Raw genomic sequence first — 10,739 nt, 5'->3', positions numbered from 1 at the left:
AAATGAACGTAAGAATTAGAGCATAAAGAAATAGCACGGGGGCCTGCACCATGGTACAGTAGGTTAAGCCACGGCCTGTGATGCCAGCATCCCAAGAGCGCCAGTTTGAGTCTCGATTGTTTGCTTTTGAACCACCTCCCTGTTAATGCACCTGGGAAGGCAGTGGAGGATGGCCCAAGTCCTTGGGCCCCTGCACCTGCGTGGGAGACCTGGAGGAGGCTCCTGGCTCCTGGCTACAGATCAGCGCAGCTCCGGCTGTTGCGGCCAATTGGGGAGTGAACCAGCAGATGGAAGACCTCTTTCTTTCTCTCTCTCTCTCTCTCTCTCTCTCTCTGCCTCTCTCTGCCTGCCTGTAACTCTGCCTTTCAAATAAATAAATAAAATCTTTGAAAAAAAGTTCCCAATGACAAAACCACAAAATTAATTGGGGTTGTTTTTATTCTCTCTCTTTTTTTTTTTCAACAAAGTAATTTATTTTTTCCTGAGAGAATAAATTCAGTACAATATTTGTTTTCATAACATCCAACATGTCTTATGTCAAACTTAACCACTCTCTATGCAGGGACTGTGGTGGGGTGATCTACTTTATTGATTACCCTCAATGTAATTCATCTGGGTTTCTGGCTCATTGGATTGCTACTACTTATACTTTCATGGATTTTATCTTCGCAGTTTATGATATCTTGCAAAAGCCTTTTCCATGTCTGCTTGACCAGCTGTACTGGCTGTTTTGGGCAAAGTCATTTGCAGTGCACACCACAGAGTAGTGCGTGCTTTCCTCGTTGCCACACACATCTCTTTAATTGCTGAAGCAAGGGCAAAAACATCTCTGTCATCTTGGCATCTAGGAACTCCGTGCCTTTGCCGATTTGATGCATTGACAATTTCATCCTTTCGATGTGACTGTACAATGTGAATGGATTCCAAGTGTCTATCAAGAGCAGTAGAGATATTAGCATGAAGAGGAGAGCTTCGGAGACGTTCCATTTTGCCTAGCAAAGTCACAACTCTGGCTTGTTCTCGAAGTTCATCCACAATTAAGTGATCAACTCTAGATGGGTTAGAGGTCAGCCTTGGAATTGGAGTATTGTTAGTGCTGGATACTTTTTTTCCTGGATAATTCTTGGCAAGGGCTAATTCAGTCTTTTTCCTCTCCTTTTCTAATGCTCTCCATTGTTCATAGCATTCTTCTAGACGAACATGAAGTTCACTGGCTGGTCCACTATGGGTTTTAATTGGTCTTTGAAATCCAAAAGTTGGTACGAAACCAGAAAAGGAATTATCACCATACATCATATCATTAAAATAAGGGTATAAATGGCTTAAGTCATCATAAGAAAACAAATCATAGGAATCCAACAGTGGAACAACTGAATGGCCAAATGGGTGAGTAGCTCTTAGGGGAAACCCATTGGAACCAAGTTGTTGAAAACCCTGATTATGCCTTAAGTCTCCCATCATATAATTATTAGAAAAGCATGATGCCTGTGTGCGACCCACACGGCTACTAATATTGCTATCTCCACTTCCTTGTCTGTGGCTATTAAAATGACCCTGTGACTCCAGCAGATCTTGATACGTGTTTTGAGATAAGCCATCTAAATGCTTTGGACCTTCCTCAGGATCATAATGTCCACTCTGGGGCTTGGCTTGAAAATTATGTTTGTTTACATTTTCAATGATCCCATACTGCTGAGCTGAATAGCTATCACAAAATCCATTTGGCTGCTTTATTTTTTTATCAGTAACTGATTCAAAGAGATTTTCTTCTCCAGTTTTTGTCAGTCCTTCCATATGATTGACAGATTGGATTCTTTCTGCACCATTTTAACTGAGATCAAAACTGGAAAATGCTGAGGGATTTTCTTGGCAATATTTCTGAAATAAATTGCTATTTGGGGTTAAATTTGTGGATGATAGTTGGGGGAAATCTGAAGAACCCTTTGAAGCTGCATTTAAATGACTATTTAATTTCATCAAGTTACCTTGATTTCGATAAGGAATAGGAGTGTTGTTTTTTGTTTGAACATTCATCCATGTTAGTCTGTTTAAGTTGATACCTCCTGAAGATGCTGCTGAGTTTGATAATAAATTCACTGATTTAAAATACTCAGAATTTGGGGGATCAGGTTTAGCAAACTGTTGCTTTTCTGTGACATTTGCAAAATCATTAGTTGGACAAGCTGTGTGAGGTTTTAGTACATATTCTGGTTTTAAGCCAAAATCGGCAGCAAATGCTGCTTCTTTTGCAAACTGTCTTTCTGTCAGGTGTGGTGTAGTTTTTGGAAATGTGAAATTCTGTTGGTCAGGTATTGTCTCCTCCATTTTTTTCTGATTTGCTGGTTTAACCTGAAATAACTTTGTGTACGTGTCTGCTTCTACATTTGGTGTTTCAGGTGTATTGCTATTGGCTAACTTTTTACTATCTTGGACACTAAAATTTGAACACTTATTAAGTTTAGCCTTATTAGGATGAGCATATTCTGGGTATCTACAATAATCTGCATTTTCATTATATCTGTTAAATTGGGAAAGAAACATCTCTGCTCTTTTTTGCTGTAATGGTGCTTCAAGACCTTTAGCACATATTTTTTCTCTTCCATAAGGGTAAGTATCAACAACTGATTCTTTCATGATATCAGACAGACCAGTCTGTGGTGTAAAACAGTTTTTGATAAATGGATATTCCTGGAATGTTGTCTTAGCTGTATCATTTGTCTGGATATTGTAACAGTTAGAATGATCACTTCGCGATGGGTACATCCATTGTTCTTCAAGGTCTAAACCAGTAAATCCATGATAAAGTTCATCTATTTTTTGTTGTGGTGTGAGATTGCTATTATGCAGATACTGCTTCTCCACTGCTGACACAGATTCACCACTATAAAAAGCTTGCTGAGAGATGGCTGTATCTATTGGCCTTTTGGTTTCTGTTAAGAGGTCATGGTGATCTGCAAATCTGCTTGTGTTCATTGGCCAAACTGACTTTAAGTTGGAGGAGCAGGTCCCTTCAGCAAAATATGGCTGTGATTTATCTTGTTCTTCCAAAATGTTGGACACAAGTCCATATAAGTCTGTTTCACTGCCATAGTCATTTCTTTCAGTTTGAATCCTGTTCTTTACATTGATCTGAGAATTAGAAGATTGCTTAATATCATCTCCATAAGTAGACCACGGTGCATAGAAAAGTGAAGAATCTACAGAATTTGAATATTCTGTTGAGGAAAGTGGAGTGTAGGTCTGCCTTAGGTCTACATTGTCTTCACTCTGCGGTTTGTAGCAGTCGTAGAAGGAGGCGGAGTCCGTGAGCAGCACGCTGTTGCTGTTGAAGACGTCGGTTAGCCGGCTGCTGCCATCGGCGCTCAGGTTCCAGCAGCAACTCGCACCTCCCCGGAACGCCACGTTGGGCTCCATGGGGCTCCCCAGCCCCTCCTGGACGAGGTGCAGCTCCTGGGGTAGGGAGCTGAGGGGGGGCGTCGAGGCCCGGCTCCCTCGACCCGCGCCCCGCTGCCGCCGCCGCCGCCCCGGGCGCTGCCTGGAGCCGGTCTGAGGGTGGGGGCCCCGCCGCGGGGAGGGAGGCCCAGGGAGAGGCCGTTACATAGCCGACCACAGGCTCGAGACCCGCACGCGACCAGGGCGCCGGCCGCCTCGCCACCTATTCTCTCTCTCTTTTTAAAGTAACTCACGTTCCCTGCAAAGGAGAGTGGAAAACACCAATGAGCAAAAAGAATGGACAACAACCATTCTTCACCCACCATTCAGAAAAAAAAAAAAAAAAAAAAAATTCACCTGTTGATAGCTTGACAAAAACCAGGGTCTTCTGTCCTTGTGACTGTCTGGCTACACATCCAGAATTTTTACTACGTGTTCACACAGGGTCTACACTGCTTCAGGATCTGCTTTGCAACTCGCAGTGTGCTCTGAAAAACTCCCTGTGTCACAAACCGCTGCTCTGCAGCGTGTTTTCACGGTGCGGTGTGGTGGAACCCTAACTGCATTAACCCGAGGTCTCCTTGCATTTTTACCATGCGAAGCACGGTGCGGTGAAGGCCAGTAGATAAGCCAGCGGATGTAATTCAAAAAGCACATAGCAGTACACAGCTTTTGATGTGGATTTCCAGACTGCTCTTGTGCACGGTTATGTTCAGGTAGACGGGTCCCAGTGAGCTATGGAAGTATCCGTTTCATCAGCTGCTGTGCTTTCAATGGGATCACAAGTACAAAGGATGTTAGGATCACGCCTGCATACAGTAATATCATTCTAGCTATCACCACATATACTTGTGCCCTTTCTTCTCTGTTCTCATTAGCTAGAGAGATCCACTTTGTACACTTAGGAACATGTGGGCCATTGGCTTGTTGGCATTTAATGTACTTGCGGTAATGGATTTTCTGTTTGTTTTCATTCAACCACGGAGAGGAACGTGGATTATTCCGTGGCTGCACCTTAATAGGATACGATGAGACAACTTGCATTATTTGAACTGGGAGATGTTACTGTCAAACGAGACCCCACTGGGTGAAAGAAAAAGTAAGGGTTTACTTGCCATGCTTGGTTGTCTAGTAGCAGGATTCTCATTTTCCTTAGTGGAAAGACATCTCCAGCTACTTTGAATGGTCATCTCTCAGCACTGCGCAGGACGCCATAGAGAGGTGTAATGGGAACACCAAGAATAACAGGATGCACAAAGCCAGGCCCGAAGCAAACTAACTTTTCACTTGCTTCCATGGCTACAAATGCTTTTTAAAGAAACAAGTTATTTTTAGTACAAATCATTTTGACGGTAGCAGAAGAATATTAACCGCTGGTAGCAGGAAGACCAGGGGACGGTTTTTAAAACCTTGCGGAGTAAAGAGACTGGCAGATGGAAGAGCATCTAAAAGGACTAAGTTGAGTCAAAATGGAGGAACTAAGGCTAACGCTAACCGCATTTTTTGCTTCTGTATAATGGCTAAGCTTGCAAAACATGTGTTATCTTTAGAGAACAAAGAAGAACGGAAAGTCTCCAACCCTTATCCTGTTGTGACATACCAAGGTCTTGCTGCCACCCCCGCCCTGACGGAATTTCCCCAACCCATATCTTGTTATGCTCACTGCCACCCCCTCCCTGCTTGCTTAAGCTGATAAGAAGAAACTGCCCGCGCTACCCCTATCCCGAACTTCTGCCCAGTAACCATAGTAACCATTAACATACCCAATAGAATTGTAACACAATCAAATATGCTAATGCTGTGGTTTTAAGCTTTAAATACCCTGTAAAGCTGATGTTCGGGGCCGCTCTCTTTGTGCCTCACTAGAGGGTGCTACAGAGACGGTCCATTTGCAAATGAAATAAACTTCCTCTTGCTATTGCATCGGTTGGAGTGGAGTCTGTGTTTCTGGGGTCCGGTCAATTTGTGGGACGCCTGCTTAAGGGGTCTTACACACCTATGTAAGAGTCCACCCACCTCAACTCCCTTCCAAACTGAAACAGCTGTTCGTTAACAAGAGGCTGCACCCAGGAAAAGAAGCTGATCACCAAAGACTTAACAATGAAAATTAAGATCGTCGGCATCACACAACAGAAAATAAACAAAGGCAATCAAAAACTTCACCCAAAAACTAATGAAAAGCAAAGAGTGCTCTCACAGCATGAGCTAAGGGATCACTGGTGTGTGATCCCGGGTACAGCGCTGGGAGCTGTGGGTACATGCACCAGCTTAGGCATTTTTCTAGAAGATTGGAGTGTTCACAAACGTAGACCCCAAATAGCCATTTCAGTTCAGTTTCTTATGTTTAATCCAAAGGGATTGATCTAAGAATTTTTAAAAAAATATTCTTACACAGAAATATACAATACATTCCTCATTTAATTTTTGTTGCCAAGAGTTTAGTTTCTTTTTCTTTACATTAATGTATTAATTTGAAAGGCAGAGACATAGACACAGAGCTCTATTCACCTGCTGGTTTGCTTCTCAGATGCAAGCTACAGTGAAGGCTGGGCCAGGTGGAAGCTACGAGCCAGGAATCCCAACCGGAGCTCCCACGAGGGTGCCAGGAACTCAAGCACTTGAGCCATTATCTGCTGAATCCCAGGGTCTGCACTAGCAGGGAGCTGGAATCAGAAACATTTGGAAGAGAGAGAGAGGTCTTCCATCTCATGGTTTACTCCCAAGATGGCTGCAACGGCCGGAGCTGCACTGATCTGAAGTCAGCAGCCAGGAGCTTCCTCCGGGTCTCCCACATAGGTACAGGGGCCCAAGGACTTGGGCCATCTTCTACTGCTTTTCCAGGCCACAGCAGAGAGATGGACAGGAAGTGGAGCAGCTGGGTCTCAAACCTGCGCCCATATGGGATGCCAGCGCTTCAGGCCAGGGTGTTAACCCACTGCACCACAGTGCTAGCCCCGATGGGTTTATTATTAACCATCACAACAGAAGCCCCAAGTCTCTTGCCAGCAAGCATGCTGCCCTTCATCATTCACGCCGCTCTTTCTGTAGCTGTGACTTGAGACTGATGGTAGAGGCTTCCCCTGGATAACCACGTAACAGTTACATCTTTGCTCACTTCCTGTGGCCATGTCCTCTTGTTGTGTGTTTAATGCTATGAAGCACAAACAGTGACTTCAGCATTCGAATGTCTCCTGCTAGGGACAGGCATCGTGGCGCAGCAGGCTAAGCCACTGCTTGTGATGCCAGCAACCCACGTCAGATTGCCAAGTTCAAGTCCCGGCTGCTCTGCTTCTGATCCAGCTCCCTGCTAATGAGCCTGGGAAAGGCAGTAGAGGATAGATCAGGCTTGGGTCCTCGCCACCCATGTGGGAAATCTAGATGGAGCTCCTGAATCCTGGCTCTGGCCTGGCTTAGCTCTGGCTGCTGTGGGCATTGGGGGAGTGGACCAGTGGACGGAAGATCTCTGTCTCTCGCCCTCTCTTTCTCTCTCTCTGTCACTGTGCTTTTCAAACAAACAAACAAATTTTTTTAAAAGATTTATTTATTTATTTATTTGAAAGACAGAGTGACATAGAGGCAGAGAGAGAGAGAGAGAGAGAGAGAGAGAGAAAGTCTTTCATCCGCTGGTTCACTCCCCAAATGGCGTCAATGGCTGGAGCTGTGCCGATCCAGAGCCAGGAGCTTCTTCCAGGTATCCCACATGGGTGCAGAGGCCCAAGGACTTGGCCCATCTTCTATTGCTTTCTCAGGTCATAGCAGAGAGCTGGATCAGAAGTGGAGCATCTGGGACTCGAACCAGTGCCCATATGGGATGCCGGCACTGCAGGCGGTGGTCTTACCCTCTACACCACAGCGTCGGCCTCCAAATATCTTTTTAAAAAGAAATATCTATCGTTGAAAGTTAAGGGATCTACTCTAAGTTAGTATTAACACCATTTCCTTGTTCACGGTATCATATTTTATAAACCCCTTTGACAGGGAAGTTGAGTTGGTGTTTTACAAAACCTTAAAATTCTCAGAAATGCCTCCTTTTTTTTTAATCGGAGCATCTGCCACTGGTATGATCTTCATCCTGTATATGCTGTTCATTTCACACAAGTCATTTACATTCAGTTCAGTTAGGGCTACAATCTCCGGATCAGGACAAACGTACACAGTCTCCGATGGTTTCCAGCGAAACCTCCTTGCCTGCTCTTTAAGGCATCCATAACGGAGAGGTCAGCACCCACAGCCGATGCCTGCAGAGCTGTCTCTCTGGCTTACAATCTCCACGCTGGGGACAGTCAGTTCCCAAACATTTCACTTTCGATTCCTTTAAGCGACTTTTAACGTTTCTTAATCTGATAAAATGCAGCCACTTTAAAAAAAAAAGTACTTCGTGTGCTGAAAACAAGTTCAGAAACCCAGGACCATTGCATGGGAAGTAACAGTATCCTTGCATCTGCCTAGATTCCTTTCTCTCAATAAAAGTGTTGGTGAGTCCCTGGGAGAGACATAAACCATGCAACTGTTTGTGTTCACTGAGACCAATGGGGAGAACCCCCCTCACCGCTCATGCTCTTGTCTGGGCTGGTGACAGGTGTTCCGTCGCACCTGGGATGACTGCAGGATGGTCACTTAAAGGCCAGCTGCGCTCCGCGCTGCATTTGACTGCAGCCTGTGAGCTCGCACATCTCAGAGCACTTCCGCAGAAGGGGCACAGACAGTCAAGAGCTGCTGGGAGCTCACTCTACCTCTTTTGTTAACCACTCCACAAATGCAGAAGCGTCACTGAACACAGGGTCCCCACCCCTACCCCCACCCCCTGGAAACCCATCACAAAAGCTTTGGCAGTACACTTCGTCCTGCAGCCCTTAGCATCAACCAGGATGAAAATCCCTGCTCCAAAGGTGTCCTTTATCTGTTGCCATCCGTGCGCTTCCCCGGGCCACAGGAGCCACACGTCCTGCCTGTCGCCTGTCGCACAATTCGGTGGCTTTGTCTTCTAATGCTTCCTCACCCCCCCACCCCCCACCCCCCACCCCTCCACCCCCCCCACCCCTACCCCCCTCACCCCCCACCCCCAGCGACCTCTCGGCCCACAGCGTCCTCCCTGCCATCTGCAAAGTCAACAGCACTTCACAGGCATTTTCTGCTTTCACTTGCTCCACAGCCCATCTGCAGCCCATCACCCATCCTCTCAATCATTCTCTTGCGAGCTTCTTGGGCCTCCTTCTGACATGCACCCAGGAGAACCGTTCACAGCCCCCAAACCCCAACCCTATCTCCTCCACGCCTTCACCAGTACCTGAGCTCTACTGGGCGGCATAATAGCACATGAAGCAAAAAAAAAAAAAAAAAAAAAGCAACTGAATCCATTCTCAGTTCAAACCCAATCAGATGCTCCTCACCTCCCAGAAAGAGACATCTCAGCTTGGGAACCTCACAGCCAACTCCAACTCAACACGGTTCTGTCTAAAGGTGGGTTCCTCCCCAGGACTGTCCTGCGCCACTGAAAGACGTGATCATGAAGAATCCTTGCCTGTCACTCACTCCCACATTCCCCTCCCCCGCTCCTCCCACTGGCCATCACAGCTGGGAGATTCCTGTGGGGTCCTCTCAAAGACTGCCACTGTCTCTAGCCCTGCAAAGCCTGCACCAGCGTCCCTGTCCTTGCTATCTCCTTTAATTTCCTAACTTGTGAGATCCACCCAGGAGAGGCCGAATTCTAGAGAAACAAAAGTCAGTATCAGTCTTCCGGGATTCAAGGCGAGCGATACGGTCGGTTCTCGGTATCTGTGGGCTCCCCAGTTGCAGGTGGGAAATCCTGGGGAAATCTGTATCCGTACAGCACAGGGACAGACTGCAATTCTTATGATGATGCCCTCAACAATGCAGTGCAACACCTGTTTTAGAAGGTATCATAAGTAATCCAGACACGGCTTAAAGAATACGGGAGGGCGTGTGCAGCTCTGCAGACTCGAGTGTCCGTGGGTTTTAGTACCATGGGGAGGTCCTAAAATGAATCCCCCAGAGACACAGAGAGATGACTGCACTCTGTTCTGAGTGAGGGAAACAGGGAAGTTTAGTGGAGCTCACACCTTGCGAGTTTTGTGCTATGGAGTGTTTTTTTTTTCCAGCGTCATTATGGCCCTGGTATGGGACAGAGGAAACTGACTACAGCCCAGAAGAATGAGGAAAATGGGAGGAGGCTACTGAAGATCTGGAAGAACTTGAAGGAGAGTCGGTGAGGCAGGAAAAGCATTGCAGTGGGATGGGAGTACGGCAAGAAGGTGGAAACTAGGGCAGCTGGAGAGCAGAGTGCTTGGAGTTTAAGGTTTCCTGAAGTTGCTTTGAGGACTGACAAGTTCCAGGGTGTGGTCATTGGAATGTCGGTCAGTATGCAACTGTTATGTAACTGTACACACACACACACACTCACACATCCTGTCTTTCTGCAGGAAGAGGAAATAAGGGGCACATCAGAGCAGGAGGAACGGAGCAGCCATTCTTCTTGGCGACCCAAACCCACGGCTTCTGTGTTCTATGTGGAGTCACACTCAATCATTTTCCTAGCTTGCAACTTTTCACTTAGGATAGTTCAGTGTTTCACTCAACCCATTCATTTGTTTCTACCTCGCCTTATCATATAGAACATCCTGAAAGCAGGTTATCACTTTATGAAGTTTAGACCATTTCTTGTAACAGTTCAACGTGATTTTTCGGCTTTGGGACTGTGCAGGAGTGACAGGCACTCCCAGAAGTAAGTAACCGCACTTGGAATTCTGAATTTGGATCTTGTTGTCCCCGACTAGTAGGGGTGCGGTCTGATTCTCTCTGTGGCGCTGGGCAGTGGGCAGTGGGCACAGCTCCCTGTCAGCCTTGACCATGAGAGGAACCCTGAGGTCAGGTCAAGGAGTGCATACACCCTGCCAGTCCTTCCCCCACTCCCCATCCTCGGCACAGCTCCGACCACCTCGCCGCCCACCCGCCAGTGCCACCTGCACGACCCTGGTCCTCAGAGCTGGCGGCAGCGCTGCAGGTTCGCTCCTCTGCATCTTTACTGAAACATCGGGGGGATCAGGCCAGCCTGCTAAGGCAGCCTGATGCCAAAGAGCCTCTGCTCCCAGAAGGGCCTATTTTTTTTCTTTTTTGAACTCATTGCTGCTTTCCAATCTTCATTTCTTATACTGAAACAAAACACTCCAACCAATGTCTTGGTAAATTATACAGTCCCCGGATGATTTTGCAAAAGCTTCTAATAACTTCCTTTCCCAGGACTTACCCCCTCACCCCACCTGTTTTCCCCAGTAGACAATCCCTAAGGG

At 46.5% G+C, this 10,739-nt stretch overlaps 1 pseudogene; it reads right to left on the bottom strand.

Annotated features, from left to right (window-relative positions):
- Positions 1–608: 608 nt before the first annotated feature.
- LOC133773508 (meiosis-specific coiled-coil domain-containing protein MEIOC-like) lies at positions 609–10,301 on the bottom strand (annotated as a pseudogene).
- Positions 10,302–10,739: the final 438 nt, after the last annotated feature.

This window comes from Lepus europaeus, chromosome 14 (genome assembly GCF_033115175.1).
Source record: "Lepus europaeus isolate LE1 chromosome 14, mLepTim1.pri, whole genome shotgun sequence".
Lineage (NCBI taxonomy): Eukaryota > Metazoa > Chordata > Mammalia > Lagomorpha > Leporidae > Lepus > Lepus europaeus.
The sequence above is the reverse complement of the archived record's forward strand: the minus strand, read 5'-3'. Positions and strand labels throughout refer to the sequence as shown.